This window comes from Chiloscyllium plagiosum, unplaced genomic scaffold, assembly GCF_037043375.1.
Source record: "Chiloscyllium plagiosum isolate Xiang-an unplaced genomic scaffold, Cpla_swu_hap1 HiC_scaffold_34, whole genome shotgun sequence".
NCBI lineage: Eukaryota > Metazoa > Chordata > Chondrichthyes > Orectolobiformes > Hemiscylliidae > Chiloscyllium > Chiloscyllium plagiosum.
The window spans coordinates 42,432,048-42,448,247 of record NW_028270172.1 but is presented as its reverse complement, the minus strand read 5'-3'; the positions used below and the strand labels follow the sequence as shown (position 1 = coordinate 42,448,247).

Sequence of the window (16,200 nt, the reverse complement as noted above, 5' to 3'; positions counted from 1 at the left end):
TCCCACAGCATTCTTGCATTGAAATGATTGTAACTTGCACAGACCTGTTGCATTGAAATGATTGCAATTTAGTTCTTTAGAGTAACTACGTTCTCTGACTTTCTCTTGTTTTGTTTTCTAATTGACTTGCTCTTTTCATATTGAGAACCTTCCCCATCACTGCTGCTTAAAATTCCTCCCGCACCCCCACCCCGCCAAAGCAGGATTAAGTCTCCCGACTCAGTCGACTGACTGTTTGGAGTTTGCACGTTCTTCCCGTGTCTACGTGGGTTTCCTCCGGGTGCTCTGGTTTCCTCCCACAATCCAAAAATGTGCGGGTCAGGTGAATTGGCCATGCTAAATTGCCCGTAGTGTTAGGTTAATGGGATAAATGTAGGGGTATGGGTGGGTTGCACTTCGGCGGGTTGGTGTGGACTTGTTGGGCCGAAGGGCCTGTTTCCACACTGTAAGTAATCTAATCTAATCTAATCTAATGTGTAAGTAATCTAATAATGGACCCTAGGAAATCTCCCTACTAAGATAGTAGTTCAATCGTTTAGGTTAAACCCATCCTTTTTTGAATAAGTCTTTTCTGTCCCAAATGAGATTTCAATTATTCAAAAGCCTGAATCCCTGAGCAATGCACCACCTCTTCAGCCATTAATTTATATTCTTGATCTTTTAGTTCCTTCCCTTGTTCGAGTTTGGCACTGGGAATAAACCAGAGATGACTACTTTTCAGGTTCTGTGTTTTTATCTTCTACCTAACCTCTTTAATTCACTCAGTAAAGCTTTAAACTTTTTCACACAAATGTCAGTCCAAAGATATGCAGATATGTGAATTCACAATGCTACATTACCCATAGTGTTCTACATCAATCAGGAGAAATGTAGAGTAATAGGTTAGGGGAATGGGTCCAGGTGGGATGATCTTCGGAGGGTCTTTGTGGACTTGTTGGGCTGAATGGCCTCTTTCCATACTATGGGGATTCTATGATATATGATCTGCCAACCTGTACAATAATTTCTGGCTTCTCAATCTCTCTTTAATAATATGCTTAAAATGTTTAGTAATGTCATTAATCCCAGCACCAGGAAAGCAACATACCATTCTAAATTTACTCTCACTGTCACAGAATCTCTGGTCTGTGCCCCTGACAGGAGAGTTCCCTATAACAATTGTTGTTTTAAATTTTGTTAACGCAGCCTACATAGAAATCATTCCTGGTGTCCAAAAACTTACTACGCCTTATATTTTTGTCAGAGCAACGATACCTTTCAACAGTACGAGAACTGAATATTTATCTGATAGAGGAATAGCCACCAGAGACTTTTGAACTAACTTACCTTTCCTGACAGTCAACCTTCTCTTTTACTGATTCTGCCATATAATCACTTTTCTAAGAGGAGAAAGTGAGGACTGCAGATGCTGGAGATCAGAGCTGAAAATGTGTTGCTGGAAATGTGTTCCTGAAGAAGGGCTCATGCCCGAAACGTTGATTCTCCTGCTCTCTGGATGCTGCCTGACCTGCTGCGCTTTTCCAGCAACACATTTTCAGCAATCACTTTTCTAAAACTACTAGCCATCGGATTTGTGTACCTCTTATATGCCCTCATTAACATTAAACTAAAAAAGAAGCAACTTTCAATAATACCTCTATGTTTCAACTACCTTCCATTATATTCAGAAAGTAATATTAAAATGTAAAAACATTGTTAAAAAAATCAAAAATCTTAAATAAAATCAACTACTACACTGATTAACTTAATTAAAACAACTCATCTTCAATAAATTTCTCTGATTTAAAAAAAACTTCTCCAGAGCCAACCATGTGTCGCGCTCCCCAAAAGAAAACACAACTCTGTCAAAAAAAGACTGTTCAGCTATTCAAGAAAAATTTACAGTGTTAAAAAAACTGATAAAAACATGTACAGTTTTCTTAAGCTTCTAAATTTAGAATAAAGAAACCTTCAGCCATTCACTGCAGGTCTTTGAAACGCTTCTTTTTCAACAAATGTCTATTTGAAAAAAAAACGTGATTTTTTTTGTTTGTTTTAATGTTAAAGAAACAAAATGAACAAAAATCTTTTACTGATGAAATATAATAACTGTATTTCTCTAGGCATCCAGCATTCCCTACACCTACCAGCCTTGCCTTCACACTGACAGGAACATTCTTTCTCCAGAATCTCATTCTCTCATTTTGAACGCCTCCCGTTTTCCAACCATACCTTTACATCTGTATAGCTTCTGCTAATAAACATTTGGAAGTTCTTGCCTAATACCGTCAAAATTGCCCTTACTCCAATTTAGAACCTTAACTTTTAAGATCAAGTATTTAACTACTAAATAGTATAATTCTATAAACACACCCTTGGTAAAGGCAAATTTAGTAAAATACATTGTCTCATGGGCAAATTTCCAGTCCAGGAGGGAAAAAATATCAAGAGAAATCAGTGTGTAAGAGAGTTAATGGCAGGGAGAGATGTACTGCAGCTCCCAAACCCAGTTTCAAGACACAGCGATTGCTACTGAAAAACTAAAACTCAAACTCTGGGCTCTAAGGGGGCTTGACCCCATCCATTCAGGCTGCTTCTCCTGTTCCAACCTTCGAAAGAACACCAAAAAACTCACAAATTGTTCACTTTATAAGCTTCCAAGCAGACCGATTAGCACCTCTGTCTCAACCTTTCTTCATTTAATAAAAAAGCTGAACAAAATACAGCTCTTAAAGCCATTCTATCATCACAACAGGGACAGCACAGTGGCTCAGTGGTTAGTGCTGCTGCCTCTCAGCACCAGAAATCCAGCCTTGGTCAACTGTGTGGAGTTTGCACAAGATGAGAGCGTTGCTAGCCAGGCAGCATTTATTGCCCATCCATAGTTGTCCAGAGGACAGTTAAGAGTGAACCAAATCACATGTAGACCAGATCAGGTAAGGATGGCAGGTTCCTTCCCTGAAGGACATTAGTGAACTAGGTTGGGTTTTTTTTCAGACAATAGATTCATAATCATCATTAGACTCCTTAATTCCAGATATTTACTGAATTCAAATTCCATCATCTGCTATTTAAATCCAGCTCCCTACAAAATTATCTGGGTCTCTGAGTTAACATTCCAGCAATAATACCAATCCACCATCACCTCCCTGTGCAAAATGCCTTTTCTCATGCATCTTTGGGTCAAGTGGAGATTTTGTAGGGTCATTGTGCCAGATCCACACTCAGTGGCTCAAGAAAGGCAAATTAAATATTTTTCAAACATTACTTTATTCTTGCATCTTCTCAAATTTTCATACAAATAAACCTATTCACTTTCTTTTGTATATTTCCAATTGAGTTAAGATTCCCTTTGTTTTCTCTCTTAAAAACCATCAAATCCAAAATCCAGCATGGTCTTAGTCTCAGGGTTGCCTGTTTTGAAATACTGTACCTTTAACAATGATTTATACTGGATGTGATTTGAGTTTATTATGTTAGTGTGCCATTAACATATAATCTTTGAACACATTATCAGCAGTTCTGTTGGAATGTACTAGAATTTGTGGATTATTTGTCAAATATGAGCTGTTATGTAATATCCTTCTTGACAAGCTTTTTATGGCTTAAAGTATACTTTTGGGAAATAAATTCATCCTTTATTCCTGATTTTATTTGGTGTGCCATCACTGTCCATATCATTGAAATAATCAAATTGCTAATCTACATATTCTTCAAAGCTTAATTGGACACTTTTTAAAGCCAGCATTTTTGCATTGTATTTTGAGGAATTGTAATTGAGATGGTATCTATGGTGATTCATTCCACCAACCAAAACTTCAGTCACATTTTGTTCACTTTGAATTAGAATCATAGAGTCATAGAGATGTACAGCATGGAAACAGACCCTTCGGTCCATGCCGACCAGATATCCCAACCTAATCTAGTCCCACCTGCCAGCACCCGGACCATATCCCTCCAAACCCTTCCTATTCATATATATATCCAAATGCCTCTTAAATGTTGCAATTGTACCAGCCGCCACCACATCCTCTGGCTTATTCTATATACATACTACCCTCTGCGTGAAAAGGTTGCCATTTAGGTCTCTTTTATATCTTTCCCCTCTCGCCCTATCCTTACTATGCCCTCTAGTTCTGGATTCCCCGACCACAGGGAAAAGACTTTGCCTATTTATCCTATCCATGCCCCCTCATCATTTTGTAAACCTCTATAAGGTCGCCCCTCAGCCTCCTATGCTCTAGGGAAAACAGCCCCAGCCTGTTCAGCCTCTCCCTGTAGCTCAGATCCTCCAACCCTGGCAACATCTTTGTAAATCCTTTCTGAACCCTTTCAAGTTTCACAACATCTTTCCGATAGGAAGGAGACCTGAATTGCACGCAATATTCCAAGTGGCCTAACCAATGTCCTGTACAGCCGCAATATGACCTCCCAACTCCTGTACTCAATACTCTGACCAATAAAGGAAAGCATAGCAAACACCTTCTTCACTATCCTATCTACCTGCGACTCCACTTTCAAGGAGCTATGAACCTGCACTCCAAGGTCTCTTTGTTCAGCAACACTCCCCAGGACCTTACCATTAAGTGTATAAGTCCTGCTAAGATTTGCTTTCCCAAAATGCAGCACCTCACATTTATCTGAATTAAATTCCATCTGCCACTTCTCAGACCATTGGCCCATCTGGTCCAGATCCTGTTGTAAGCTGAGGTAACCCTCTTCGCTGTCCACTACACCTCCAATTTTGGTGTTATCTGCAAACTTACTAACTGTACCTCTTATGCTCGCATCCAAATCATTTATGTAAATGACAATAAGTAGAGGGCCCAGCACCGATCCTTTGGCTTTCCACTGGTCATAGGCCTCCAGTCTGAAAAACAACCCTCCACTATCACCCTCTGTCTTCTACCTTTAAGCCAGTTCTGTATCCAAGTGGTTAGTTCTCCCTGTATTCCATGAGATCTAACTTTGCTAATCGGTCTCCCATCGGGAACCTTGTCGAACGCCTTACTGAAGTCCATATAAATCACATCTACTGCTCTGCCCTCATCAATCTTCTTTGTTACTTCTTCAAAAAACTCAATCAAGTTTGTGAGACATGATTTCCCACGCACAAAGCCATGTTGACTATCCCGAATCAGTCCTTGCCTTTCCAACTACATGTACATCCTGTCCCTCAGGATTCCCTCCAACAACTTGCCCACCACCGAGGTCAGGCTCGCTGGTCTATAGTTCCCTGGCTTGTTTTTACCACCCTTCTTAAACAGTGGCACCACGTTTGCCAACCTCCAGTCTTCCGGCACCTCACCTGTGACTATCGATGATACAAATATCTCAGCAAGAGGCCCAGCAATCCCTTCTCTAGCTTCCCACAGAGTTCTCGGGTATACCTGATCAGGTCGTGGGGATTTATCCACTTTTAACCGTTTCAAGACATCCAGCACTTCCTCCTCTAATCTGGACATTTTGCAAGATGTCACCATCTATTTCCCTACAGTCTATATCTTCCATATCCTTTTCCAGAATTGTTGACATTTTTACAGCGAAAGCTTAGTAAGGTTGGTTGTGTGCAGTTTTGAAATATATCTTGAGGTGCAAAGTCTAGTATTTTAGCAGATTGGGAATTGCAAGGAAGATTTAAAGCCGTTTTAAGGAGAATTTGGACAAGGTTAGTGAATGGGCAAGTTAATGACAGATGAAATATAATGTAGAAAAATGTTAGGTTGTCCATTTTGGTAGGGCAAACGGGTGAAAATAATGTTTATTTTAAATGGTAAGCAGTTGGAAAGTTTAGGTGTACAAAGAGATCTTGTTGTTGTTGTCAATATGTTACTGAAGCCTAACATGCATTTTCATCAAGCTATGAGGAAGGTAAATGGAATATTAGCATTTTATTGCAAAAGGATTTGAGTACAGGAATAGTGAAGTTTTACTTCAGTTGTACAGAAGCTTAGCCACATTACACCTGGAGTACCATGCTGCTGTTTGATCTCCCCTCTGGAAAGATATTACCATAGAGGGAGTGCAACTAAGGTTCACCTGACTTGTTTCTAGGATGATGGGAGTACCCAATGAAGAGACATTGGGCAAACTTGACTGTATTCTCTCGAGTTTGAAACATTAAAAAGAGAGATTAGTAAATTAATAGGTGGATTCAGAGTAATGGAGAAAATAGTGAAGTCTAAAAATTGGGGATAGATTTCAGTGTATGTGAATGCATAGAGTATAGTTCATAAAAGTGGGGAGTTACAGACACGTTTCTTTCTGAGATTAGAATGTTATGGTAGTAACAAAGACGGGACCTAACAGAGGGCAGATTAGAGATTTAAGTATTTCTACTCACAAGGTGTTCAGAAAAGTTATGAAAGGAAGAGAAACAGAAAGGGTGGCGATTGTGGCAAATGGATATTAGAGTACTAGGAAAGAGGATGTCTCAAAGGGTTCAAGGACAGAATTGATTTGATTAGAGCTAAGGAATAAAAAAAGGTCTAATTATATTGCTCATTGTAATATATAGACCAATAGCTGGTGGGAAGGATAGAGAGAAAAAATTTCCTACAGGAATATTTATTCAGTCCAACAAGAGGGCACTGCTCGACTGATTTCTTGGCAATTAGGTGGGGCAAATAGATCAAGTGACAACTGCAGAGTATTTAGGGACCAGTGATTGTTGCAGCATGAGGTTTAGGATGAAGGAAAAATTGTTTTGGTTAATGAAGAGTAGAGACATTGGGATGAGAATGGAGCTACTGTTTAATCGACTGAAACTAAGAGTTGGCAGGAAAATAGTGGTTCAGCAATGGGTGACTTTCAAAGAGGAAATGGTTTGGACACAGTTAGGGTACATAATCCAGTTCTCCCTCGATGATAGTGGGATAGAAATTCAGTTAAAGAAACAAAGTGCCGAATGGTAAGTGTCAGGTAGTAAATACAGTTGAGAACCAAGCTGAATATGTAAGGTGTAGAAAGGAGGCAAGACAAAAAATGAGAAGCAAGGAGGGATTATGAAAAATGACTGGCAGTTAACATAAAGAGGAATCCCAATGTCTTTTATAAGCACATCTATTGTAAAAATAGGTGATTAAAAAAAGTAGGGCTAATTAGACACAAAGAGAGAAAATTTATACTTAGAGACAGAAGGTATGGTTAAAGGTGTTGAAATTAATACTGTGCACCTGTCTTTATCTGTGAGGCTGATGTTTAACAGGCCTTAGTAACAGTGGAGGAAACTCAGTCACAAGCAAGTTAAAATTGGTAATGAGGCAGTATTAGACAAGTTGTCTGTACTGAGGTTAATAAGACAAGGGGACCAGTTGAGATGCAAAGGATACTAAAGGAAGGGAGAGTGTGTGGTAATTACAGAGGCATTGGCAATCATCTTTCAATCTTCTCTGGATTAGGACTTGGGGCTGGAGGACTATAGAATTGCAACTATTCCTCCCTTGTTCAAAAAGGTCGTGAAGATGAATTCAGCAGTTAGAATTCCAAAAGTTAACAACCCTCTCAGTAAAAATAAAAATTCTCGTCTCAGTAGCATTCCCCTTAATTTTAAACTTGTTTCCTCCATTTTATTATTATTTTCTCCATTACTCTGATTCCACCTATTAATTTACTAATCTCCCTTTTTAATGTTATCTCCCTTTCTTATTATGTCATGCACCTTTTTAGTATTACTTTTTAATATTCTCTTCTGGTTCTTATGTGCCTGCTGAGCGGAGTTAAATCCTCCCAACAATACAAGCAAAACATTCTCTCTCTCTCTTCCCCCACCCCGGTCTCTCTGTGGAAAGAACTCAGTCCTCGCTCTGTTCAACCTGTCCTGCTTCTACAGGTGCCATCTTCCCCAAAGCTACACCCTGTGTCCCAGGAATCTAAAACCCGCCATCTTGCACTACCTTTCAAGCCATACATTAACCTGCCTTATCTTTCTAGTTCTGAACTCACTTATAGGTGATACTGGGAGTAATCTGGAGAGTACTATTTCACAGGTCCTGCTTGCTAGTTTTCTAAATTCAATTGCAAGATCACCTCACCCTTCCCACCTAGTGATTTAGCACCAATGTATGTTAATACAATGACCCCTGGCTGCTCATCCTCCCTCAGAAGAATGCCCTGCAACTGTTCCGTGACATCCCTAACTCTATCATCAGGAAGGCACCAAACCATTCTGGAGTCACACTGACAGCCACAGAGACACCTGTCTATTTTGGGAACTAAAGAATCCTGGAATAATAGTAGTGTTCTTCCTCCACTCCAGTACAGCGTAGCTTTTAGATTAGATTAGATTCCATACAGTGTGGAAACAGGCTCTTCGGCCCAATAAGTCCACACCGACCCTCTGAAGAGTAACCCACCCAGACCCATTTCCGTCTGACTAATGCACCTAACACTATGGGCAATTTAGCATGGCCAATTCACCTGACCTGCACATCTTTGGACTGTGGGAGGAAACTGGAGCACCCAGAAGAAACCCACACAGACAGTTGCCCAAGGCTGGAATTGAACCCAGGACCCTGGCGCTGTTATGCTGCATTCCTCCAAGGATCCATTGCCCTCACCATGATCAAGAATGGAAAACCAATTGGTGAGCAGGATCTCTGGACACTTTCTTATGCTACCTGTTAGTTTCTCGTGAAGTTTTTGTGCTGTATAACACTATGACTCTACAATCAGTTAAAGGTTTATTTTTTATTTCCGAACTAATATTATCTGCTTGACAATGAATGCCCACACAAGCTTGAGGAAAAGCACCTCATCTTCCCGTTTGAGATTATAACCACTTTATTTCCTGGCAAAAATAGAGGATGATGATTTATTCTCCTATTTACACCTCCTCCCGACCTTTTTCATATAATTTTCTTTTCCCATTGCTGCTGTTTTTCTCTTTGCTCCATAGTTTTCAGGAAAAATAAAATCAATCCTGTCTTTGACCTATCACAGGCCTCCCCAGTTGTTCCATCCTCTCCTCCCCCACTTTCTGCTTAAGGCCTTTTCACGTCATTTCTGGTTTGACTGAATGATTACTGATCCAAAACATGATCTTTTCTCACTCTCGGGTGATCCTGGACACTTCCATTGTTTCCATTTTAGATTTAGGGCAGAGAGAGTACAGCTTCACTAAGTACAGGTCATGCCTGACATATCTGTTAGAATTCTTTTGAGAAGGTAACAAGCAAGTTAGACATGGGAGGTCCAGTGGATGTGGTCTATTTGGCTTTCTGGAAGGCCTTTGCCAAAGTACCACACGAGAGGCTGCTAAATAAGACATGAGTCCATGATGCTGCGGACAAGGTGCTGGCCTGGACAGAGGACTGGTCAACTGGCAGAAGGTATAAAGTGGGGATAAAGGAGTCCTTTTCAAGATGGCAGCTGGTGACTAGTTCCACAGGGGTCAGTGTTGAGACCACAATTATTCACAATAACAATCTGGATGAAGGAACTGAGGGTATTGTTGATACGTTTGCAGATGACACAAAGATAGGTGAGAGGGACGGGTAGTGTTGAGGTAGCAGGGAAGCTGCAGAAGAACTTGGACTGACCAGGAGAGTGGGTAAAGAGGGGGACATGGAATATGTGTAAGAGTGAGATTATACAGTTTAGCAGGAAGAACAGAGGCAGTGACAATTTTCTCGATGGGAAAAGACTTTGGAAATCAGACGCACAAAGAGACTGGGGAGTCCAAGTACAAGATTCGCTTAAGGTTAACATGCAGCTTCCATTTGGTCGTTAGGAAGGCAAATGTAATGTTGGCATTCATTTGAAGAAGTCTAGAATACCAGAGCAGAAATGTAGTGCTGAAGCTTAGGCTGTGGTCAGACTGCATTTGGAATATCGTGTGAGCAGTTTTTTTTAAAGATTAGATTCCCTACAGTGTGGAAACAGGCCCTTCAGCCCAACCAGTCCACACCAACCCTCTGAAGAGTAACCCACCCAGACCCATTTCCCTCTGACGAATGCACCTAACACTATGGCCAATTCAGCTGACCTGCACATCTTTGGATTGTGAGAGAAAACCCACAAGAGACGGGGAAAATGTACAAATTCCACACAGACAGTCACCTGAGGCTGGCATCGAACCTGGGACCGTGAGGCAGCAGTGCGAACCACTGTGCCGCCAATCCGATTTAAGCTGCACATCTTCGGACATCATTTAAAGATGAGAAAAATAGACTTCTCTGTTCTTTCTCTCTTTGCTGTTCTCAAGCTCGACAAAAGGGTCTCCCGATTAAAAATGAAACAACTGTAAATCAGAAACAGAAACGATTTGCTGGAAAAGCTCAGCAATTCTGGCAGCAGTAGGTCTGAGGAAGGGTTACTGGACCCGAAACGTTAACTTTGATTTCTCTGCACAGATGCTGCAAGACCTTCTGAGCTTTGCCAGCAACTTATGGTTTTGAAAAGGTTACCCCTGCTCTTTTTGTGTGCGCAGCAGCAGTTATTTATGTTAGCTTAACTTTTTCTGTTTACCGCTGGTATATGCAACTTGGAATTCGCCCTCAAGGGTCCCCTCACCTGAACTAAACTATAATCGCCAAGCAAAGGCTAAAGGCGCGGTTTCAAAGGTATTGCTAGAATTCTGCTCTTCAATCCTCGAGTTTGAAGATGAACAGTTCACTTTTTCTCCTGCTTTAGGCAGGAGCTTCAATTGTGTAAATAGTTCAACTGTATCCTAACTTTCCAACATCGCTGTTCATGATCGAGAATCAATGTGTCTCAAAAACCGCGTATTCACATTATCCCTCCGGCTCGCACTGGGGCTTCTCCCTCCTTTTTCACGGAGCCAGGACATCACTGTCCCTTGGGAGGGATTTTTGGATTTGTTGAGTAATTAAGGGCAGAATTGTACCGTTTTGCAGATATCTACATTTGGATGTACAGCGGGAATCGAGCCGTTTTTCTCTCAGTCCAGTCCAGCTCAGCCCAGAAACCCTGCCGCAGTTACACACAGACACCACACTCTCACTCTGAGTGCTGGGCTGTCCTGCCTGAGGGAACTGCTCGCTTCAGCGGGAACAGTGCTCCGGCCTGAAGACATCAGCCACACAGACACGGCGTGAGTATTAACACCGCTCCTGGATTGCATTGGGTGAGGGTATCGCCCCATTGGGAGAGTGCAGCGACCGCGCTAAGTTCCAGCCTGCGGCGTCTGAACTCGCTGTGTCCGGGATCCAGCGGGAAACCTAGTGCTTCAGTCGATGGGAGGACTTCGGCAAACAGCCTGCACGTTGGTGGAATATGAAATCCGTCCTGAATCGTGGCTATTTCAGGAACCATAATAATCCCAGAGTAGGCCCCATAACGGCCTATTTAGAGAAGCTTCCCCGTGCTGAGTCGTCTCCTCCCGCAACTTTTTCTGCTAATCATACCGCACGTCCACTGGCATTATTTAAGCTCTTCTGAAATATTTAACTTCACCTCTTTCAATTCAAACAAGCCATCAGATAATTAAAACATCGTGTCCAAGATTTGGTTATCATTCAGCGTTCAGAAGCTGTTTTCTCTGGCCCAGTAACTTACCTCCTGATTTCTCCAAAGCTGGTGCTACACTGGCAGCTGTACATCGACAAAGCCCACACGCCAATGCTCCTTCAGCACTTCTCAAATCTGCAATCAGTTGTGTTGAAATAAAAACCAAACTGGCATCCTTACCTCATCTGTCCTGCATGTGGCACCAGATCCCCATAGCATTAGCATTGGCCAGTAAGAGTTCAGTTTATTAAAAATGAACCACCTCGTGTTAAACAATAAACTGAACTATTTACCCTTCGGAGTCGTCCTTATGGGATATTACGTAACTGTCAGCAAACGTTCAGCACTATTCGCAACTCATTCAGATGCTGAATCATTCCAGCCCAAATGCATCAAGGCTTGGATAATATCTTACGCTGACAAGTGGCAAATAGCATACACACCCCAACTGCCTTGCAATGGCAGTCTCCAAGAGGGATAATTTAATCATCGCATCTTGACATTCAGTGGCATTACTATCACCAAATTAGCCCTTATCAACATCCTGGGTGTTATCATTGGCCAGAAGTTGAATAAGAGCAAGTCGAAGTTTAATGACTTTCTCACTCCCAAAGCCTGCAATTGTATAAGACATTTGTTTGAGTACTGTGTACAATTCTAGGTCCATGTAGCCATAGATTCGTACAGCACAGATTTGTATGAAAGATGTGATGTGCTGGAATGGCTTACAAGATTGGTTCCAGAGTTGAAGAACTTCAGTTATGAAGATACATTGAAGAAGTTACGTCTTCTCTGAGAGAATGCAGCCCAGATACTTTCAAAACAAGTGGGTTGGACAGGCAGATAGGGAGAAGCTATCCATACTTGTAAAAAGAATATCAAGAAGACATAGATTTAAAGTGATCTGCAAAAGAAGCAAGGATGAAGTGAGGAAAAGCTTGCCAATTCAGGGTGGGTTAGATGTATGAATTGTATTTACCTGGTAGTGCAGTTCAATCGAGTCATTCAGGAGGGCATTGGGTGATTATCCAAATGATACCACAAGGATTAGTGCTGGGCCCTCTACTTTTTGTCATTTACATAAATGATTTGGATGCGAGCATAAGAGGTACAGTTAGTAAGTTTGCAGATGACACCAAAATTGGAGGTGTACTGGACAGCGAAGAGGGTTACCTCAGGTTACAACAGGATCTGGACCAGATGGACCAATGGGCTGAGAAGTGGCAGATGGCGTTTAATTCAGATAAATGCGAGGTGCTGCATTTTGGGAAAGCAAATCTTAACAGGACTTATACACTTAATGGTAAGGTCCTAAGGGGCATTGCTGAACAAAGAGACCTTGGAGTTCAGGTTCATAGCTCCTTGAAAGTGGAGTCGCAGGTAGATAGGATAGTGAAGAATGCGATTGGAATGCTTTCCTTTATTGGTCAGACTATTGAGTACAGGAGTTGGGAGGTCATGTTGCGGCTGTACAGGACATTGGTTAGGCCACTGTTGAAATATTGCATGTAATTTTGGTCTCCTTCCTATCGGAAAGATGTTGTGAAACTTGAAAGGGTTCAGAAAGGATTTACAAGGATGTTGCCAGGGTTGGAGGATCTGAGCTACAGGGAGAGGCTGAACAGGCTAGGGTTGTTTTCCCTGGAACGTCGGAGGCTGAGGGCTGACCTTATAGAGGTTTACAAAATTATGAGGGGCATGGATAGGGTAAATAGACAAAGTATTTTCCCTGGGGTCGGGGAGTCCAGAACTAGAGGGCATAGGTTTAGAGTGAGAGGGGAAAGATATAAAAGAGACCTAAGGGACAACATTTTCACGCAGAGGGTGGTACGTGTATGGAATGAGCTGCCAGAGGATTTGGTGGAGGCTGGTACAATTGCAACATTTAAGAGGCATTTGGATGAGTATATGAATAGGAAAGGTTGAGAGGGCCAAGTGCTGGCAAATGGGACTAGATTGGGTTGAGATATCTGGTTGGCATGGACGGTTTGGACCGAAGGGACTATTTCCATGCTGTACATCTCTATGACGCTAAATGCAAGGCTATGGGGAGAAACTAGGAAATTGGCACGAGGTAATTATACTTGTTTAATGACCCAGTGCAAGCACAATAGTCCAAATAACTTGGGATTTGAGGTTTGTCCTCATTTCCCTGAAAACCGGTTGAATGTCAGGGTTTGGGGCTTGGCTTTGCCATTCCTCTCCCTTGTAAAATTGCTGTTTCTCACAGCTATAAATGTTAATGTTCTGTAAACTGTATTGTTTAATAAAATAGTCTAAATCACTTCCTTCTGTGGCATAACACTTCAGTGATTCTGCTCACCATCTACAAGGCAGAAGTCAAGAGTATGATGGAATACACCCATTTTGCCTGGATGAGTGGAACTTCAACAATACTCAGGAAGCATGGCAAAGCAGCCCCCTTGATTGGCACCACATCCAGAACTCTTCACTCCCTCTACCACTGATGCTTCGTAGCAGTAGTGCCCTGTCTATAGATGCACTGCTGAAATTCATCAAGGTTCCTTGGATAGCACCTTCCAAACTCAACCATCTAGAAGGACAAGGGCAGCAGATACATGGGAACCCGCTATCTATACATTTCTCTCCAAGTCAGTCACCATCCTGACATGGAAATATCACTGTTCCTTCAGTGCCACAAATGCTGAAACTCCTTTCATAATGGCATTCTGGCTCTGCCTACACCGACTGGGCTATGATAGTTAAAGAAGGTAGCTCACCATTTCGACAAGTTGTCTTATGTGATGTGCAGTTGCATAATAGTTAATCACACATTTATGGAAACTGATCTTTTTGCACAATTAATAGACATGCCTTGCAGCAAAACCTGCAAAGTGTAATAATTAGGTTGGGTCAGAGATTCAGAGAGAAAATACATGGATTTATTAAACAGCATTAATATTTTTCGTCAGTGTTCTTTTTGTAAATACATTTAGTCAGAGTATTTAGACCATGAAAAGGCAGCCTTTGGTCCATACAGGACATCAAGCATTTAACGACTCTAATCCCACTTCCCAGCACTTGGCCCTTAGCCTTGTATGCTGTGAAGTTTCAAATATTTATCTTTCATTTGATTTATTTCACGTAGGTACATATGACAAAGTTTGTTTTGTGTGCAGCACAGGCAGATCATAACATACAAAGAGCATTGTATTTCTTGCACTATTCAATCACCCAAAGTTATGGCTACAAAAAAGGTTCACAAAGAAAGAGCAACACAGTTTAGTATGCCTTCCTTTATTGGTCAGAGCACTGAGTATAGGAGTTGGGAGGTTAAGTTGCGGCTGTACAAGATGTTGCTTCGGGCACTTTGGAATACTGTGTGCAATTTTGGTCTCCCTCCTAGGATGTCGTGAAACTTGAAAGGATTGAGGAAAGATTTACAAGGGTTTTGGCAGGGTTAGGGAATTTGAACTATAGGGAGAGGCTGAATAGGCTGGGGCTGTTTTCCCTCCAGTGTCAGAGGCTGAGGGGTGATCTTATAGAGGTTTATAAGATTATGAAGTGTATGAATAGGGGAAATAGACAAGGTCTTTTACCTGGGGTGGGGGAAATCCAGAATTAGCAGGCATAAGTTTAGGGTGAGAGGAGAAGAATTCAAAAGGGAGCTTAGGGGCAACTTTTTCACACAGAGGGTTGATTGATTGATAGAATCCCTATTGTGTGGAAACAGGCCCTTCAGTCAAACAAGTCCACATTGACCCTCCAAAGAGTAGTCTATCCTGACCCATTCAGATACCCTATTAGTCAGGGGTAATTGTAGAGTAACGAACCTAACCTACACATCTCTGAACACTATGGGCAATTTAGCATTGCCAATTCACCTGACCTGCACATCTTTGGACTGCGAGAGGAAACCATGACACACAGAGGAAACGCATGCAGACACGGGGGAGAATGTGCAAACCCCACACAGACAGCCACCAGAGGTTGGAATCGAACCCGGGTCCCTGATGCTGTGAGGCAGTAGTGTTAACCACTGAGCCAGCATGCTGCTCCACCCCCCTTTATTTTTATAATTTAAGAAAGGGCAGTATCGCCCTCCGTTTAAAAGCACCCAAGGCCGCATGACACCTCCCCACTTGATAGTCTGGGCTGAGTGTTTAAACGCTGCAGCCGGACTCACACCAGGGCAGTTTGCACCAAATCACGATGCATATATGGAATAAGCTGCCAGAGGAAATGGAGGAGGCTGGGACAATTCCAACATTTAAAAGGCATCTAGATTGATATATGAATTGGAAAGGATCTGGGCCAAATGGGACTAGAGATTAAGTGAGGATATCTGGTCGGTGCGGATGACTTAGACCAAAGGATCTGTTCCCATGCTGTACATCTCTTCCTCCCTCTACAAGGACACGACGGCTGGAGGAAGAGCGCTTCATCTTCCGCCTAGGAACCCTCCAACCACAAGGGATGAACTCACATTTCTCCAGTTTCCTCATTTCCCCTCCCCCCACCTTGTCTCAGTCCCAACCCTCGAACTCAGCACCACCTTCCTAACCTGCAATTTTCTTCCTGACCTCTCCGCCCCCACCCCCACTCTGGCCTATCACCCTCACCTTAACCTCCTTCCACCTATCGCATTTCTAATGCCCCTCCCCCTAGTCCCTCCTCCCTACCTTTTATCTTAGCCTGCTTGGCACACTTTCCTCATTCCTGAATTAGGGCTCATGACCAAAACGTCGATTCTCCTGCTCCTTGGATGCTGCCTGACCTGCTGCGCTTTTC

At 42.2% G+C, this 16,200-nt stretch overlaps 1 long non-coding RNA gene across 2 annotated transcripts in view; it reads right to left on the bottom strand.

The window, feature by feature from the left end:
* LOC148141150 (uncharacterized) overlaps window positions 1-12,008 on the bottom strand; it is a 63,251-nt gene extending 51,243 nt beyond the window's left edge. For both annotated transcript variants that reach the window (XR_015752895.1, XR_015752893.1), the window contains exon 1: window positions 11,497-12,008. This is a non-coding gene — a long non-coding RNA (uncharacterized LOC148141150). The remainder of the gene's footprint in view (window positions 1-11,496) is intronic.
* Window positions 12,009-16,200: the final 4,192 nt, after the last annotated feature.